This window comes from Aplysia californica, unplaced genomic scaffold (assembly GCF_000002075.1).
Source record: "Aplysia californica isolate F4 #8 unplaced genomic scaffold, AplCal3.0 scaffold00329, whole genome shotgun sequence".
NCBI classification, from domain to species: domain Eukaryota; kingdom Metazoa; phylum Mollusca; class Gastropoda; order Aplysiida; family Aplysiidae; genus Aplysia; species Aplysia californica.
The window spans coordinates 359,643-363,817 of NW_004797599.1; the positions used below are offsets into that span (position 1 = coordinate 359,643).

Genomic DNA, 4,175 nt, shown 5'->3' on the forward strand with positions numbered 1-4,175 from the left:
ACAGAGACAGAGACAGAGACAGAGACAGAGGCAGAGGCAGAGGCAGAGACAGACAAAGACAGCAACAGAGAGAAAGAGAGATAGAGAGAGACGCCCGCCCGTACGCAAGCACGCACTCACGCAAGAAGGTACGCGTGCGTATGTGGTGTGAGCGCCAGCTACGGACAGTGGTATAAGCTTGAGCGAGTCGCGGAGTCCCACAGAATGTTGAGTGGCACTGGTGTGAGCGACATCGCGCGTGCGTCGGTGAGCAGACAAAGCCAGCTAGGGCAGGAGTTAGTGGAATCTCTACTACGCGCACCAGGAACTAATAAACGTGAGTAGTTGTTTCGTGTTTGTAAGATTTTGTGCAGCACTTGCAACACATTTAGGACATAAAAGTGCAGTAGCTTCTAGGTGTTACAGAAGAGTGACAAACATGTAAAAGAAGGTGGGAAGATAAGGAAGATAGATGTTTGATAGGAAAGGAAGAGCAAACCATACCAGAGCACCCGCTAACCAGCCACTGAATAGCTGTGTCCTATCTTTTAAAATGTGATTCTGATGGGAGCAAATAGATTCGTTTCTTTAAAAAAAAATAATGGATATGTTTTACGCCCCTACTGGCACAAATTAGATCAATTCAGAGGTGGGATTCAACGCTGTAAACATGCATATATTTGATATTAAGTTAATACCCCGGGGCTATAGGCTGAGATCAGGGTCGGCCATTTGAGGGACGATAGGCGCCATGTGATTTGTTTGATTGATCTGTTTGATATAAAAGACGATAGGAACCATTTGTTTAGATTGTTTCGATTTATAAAAGATAATAAGCGAAATCTGTTTTGTCTGATTATTTCGACTGTTATAAAGGACTGACTAGTTGATTTTTGACTGATTGTTATAAAAATGATAGGCTCCATTCGATTTTTGCCCGATTGTTTTGATTGACATAAACACAATAGCCATCCTTTTGACAGTTTTAACTGATATTCAGACAGTAAGCATTTTTTATTGGGCTGTCTTAATAGTGATATAAAAGACTGAAGGCACTCTTATCTGACTAATTGTTTTGATAAATAAATAAATAAAATCTACAGGCATCATGTGATTTGACAGAGTCCTTTGATTAATAAAGACTGAGACACCGTTTATTTAAACTAAGGGTTTCAATTTGTTTAGAAAACGTTGACGGAAATCAATCTCGGGCGAAAAAATCACGTTTGGCGTCATCTGATTGGACAGTTTCAAACAACGAACAGCGGGGTTGCTGTGACAGAAATATTTTTTTTTTAAATAATAGAAAGCGTCGTTTGTTTTGCCAACCTAGAGGACGAAAAGCGTCAATTGTTTTGACAGATATGATAAACAGAAGGTGTCACTTGTTTTTGACACATATAAGGGACAAAAAGTGTCAATTGTTTTGACATATTATACAACCGACATAAAGTGTGTGTTTTTTTGGTACAAATCTAAAGTCTACAGGAAGCGCCAATTGTTTTGACGGATATCAGGCATTAAGGACAGATGTCGTGGTTTTGGTTCTTTTGACAGAAATATAAAAGACAGATATAGTGACTTGCTTTGCCAAAATTAAATATAACAAAAGAAAAAAAGCGCCACTTGTTTTGACAGATATAAGACAATAGTGGTGGTGTATGGGGGCACGGGGGGAGGGGGGTACTGATAGATAAAAAAAAAGAAGACAGAAATGATGGTGATTTGTTTTGACATGTATAAAAGACAAAAAAGTGGCCCTTATTTTGAGAGGTATAAAAGACAAAAGCTCACTAGTTTTTACAGAATTGTCATTTGTTTTCACAGATATATAAAAGACAACATGATTTGGTTCTGACAGAATTATAAGAAACGAAGAGCGTGTACTGCTTTGACAAATATGAAAGGAAAAAGCGTCATTTGTTTTGATAGGTTTTTGAAACCCCGAAAAGACAATATAAGTTTCGGTTGGTAATCATGATTTATATTACATAAAGGACTTGGTAATCATGATTTATTTTACAAAAAGGACGGCATACTTTGTGACAAACAGAAGAAATTTGCATACAGTTTAACTAATGACTCGTGCAAACACTTACACACACACACACACACACACACACACACACACACACACACACACACACACACACACATACACACACACAGCCGGTTGGGGTGGGCTGTTTGCTTTCTCTCCACTCACTGATTACCTCCACGTAACAGCTGCCTTCCCTGTTAAGTGCAGAGGGGGCGGGGGCGGGGGCGAAGAATCATTGACCTTTCGTTCCCAGGTGATCCTACGGCTTTGTTTTTCTTTCTTTCTATTATTTTCTTTTTTATGGGTTTTTTTTCCAGATGTAGTTTAAATGATTTAGGAGTTTTATGGTTTAGTAAGAGTACTGACGGGATTTCAAAAGAAATAGGTCAAATATATGCCGAAGACTCGAGGTGTTACTAGAGAGCAAAATACAATTAAGAGAAAGAGAAAAGATGAAGTAGACAGATATTTGACAGGAAAGAAAGGGCAAAGCAAACCAGATAAGAGCACCCGCCAACCACACACTCAATCAGGAGGTGGGCTTCGACCTTTCCTATCTGGACCAACCCGGGATGAGAGGGAAATGAAATCCTAGCAGAAAGACCAAGACACTCGGTACAAATTCTCCATACTCGGGAATCGAATCGAGTTTTCTGCGAACGGCGGAGAAGAGCTTACTCGCTACACCACAGACGCCTGACCCCACCTGTTGTTGTTGTTGTTGTTGTTGTTTTTTAATCGTCGCACCATTTGCAATCATAAGACCGAGGGTTCAATTCTCGGGTAGGAAGGTGGTGTTGGTGGCCTAGTGGTTAGGCTACCGAATCCGTGACATTGCGGGTCCGTCAGCTCAGTCCTACGTTGTGTCTTTGGGAAAGACACTTTACACGAAATTCCCACCTGGCTCGACGCGGCCTTTCAGAGACGGACGTTTAACTCGGAGGCCACGCCTCTTAAACAACCGAATAGTATTGATAGGGGCGTTAAACCTATACCATTTCACCATTTTCCCTGGGTAGGATAGGGTGGGACACAAGGCGTTGTATTCTCGGGAGTGCAGTCGTATACCTCAGTTGTCAGGTCTAGAATTGACCTTGATGATCTTGAGACCCAACTCCTTTCTGTTGTCCACCTTGACGATCTTTGGATCCTTTCTGTTGTCAATCTTCCTGATCAGCTCGGTCGTCCTCTTTATGTTATTTTGATGCAAAGCTGCTAAGGCGATCTGTGTATGTTGTTCTCAGTCTTCCTCTGCCCCCCCCCCCCCCTTCCCTTTATATTTCCCCACAACAGCAGTTTCACAAGCTCGTTTGCTCTATTTATGTGGACAAAGAATCTTAACTTTTATTTCGTACCACACACTCCAACTTTTGGGAGGTTTCTGTCAAAGCCCGTCAAGATCACTGACAAATCTCTCTTTTGATAAAATTGTCACGTTGACAAAATGTCCCTTCGATAACAACATTATTATGTTGAAAAATCTTTCCTTTGATAAAAATATTAAGTTGAAAAATCTTCCCCTTGGTAGCAAAATTGATACGTTGGAAAATTGTCCCTTTAACTTCAATAATAAAATTATTACCTTCGAAAAAATTTTCATTTTCATTACAAAATAATCATTACATATTGGAATTTTCCCCCTTGCATCGTAAAGTTATTACGTTGAAAATTCTCCACTTTCATCCCAAAATTATTACCGCTAATACTCGTGATCCGCATGCGCAGAATTTCAGTTCCAGTTTGAACAAACTCCTGCTTTTTTCCCGACTGGGATCCAGTGCTTCATCGCGATTTGCATAAATACCGGAAAAAATGAAGTTAGTACAAGACAGCGCTTAGCCCGCGATGGTTCTCAGTTTCCTGAACCGCAGATTTTCAGTGCCATTAATCGCAGATGGTTACTCTCACAATGGCCAAACTCGGGAATAATTTGTGCATGGCAGCTTTTCGGCACTGAACAGGCTGCTACGCTGCATGGTCGTTTCGTTTAGATGTAAAGGGAACGTTTTACGGCACTTGCAACACAAATAGGTTGTACAATTTCCAAAGATTAGAAAGCGTTATTAGAGAGTAACAAACAAAAGAGATATGGACGATAGATATCTATCTATCTATCTATCTATCTATCTATCTATCTATCTATCTATCTATCTAT

At 40.4% G+C, this 4,175-nt stretch overlaps 1 protein-coding gene across 1 annotated transcript in view; it reads left to right on the forward strand.

Moving 5' to 3' along the window:
• Positions 1-92: 92 nt before the first annotated feature.
• The window catches only part of LOC101856820, a 15,909-nt gene continuing 11,826 nt past the window's right edge, over positions 93-4,175 (forward strand). The window contains exon 1 of the mRNA XM_005102530.3: positions 93-316. The gene's annotated coding sequence lies outside the window, so the exon portion shown is untranslated. The remainder of the gene's footprint in view (positions 317-4,175) is intronic.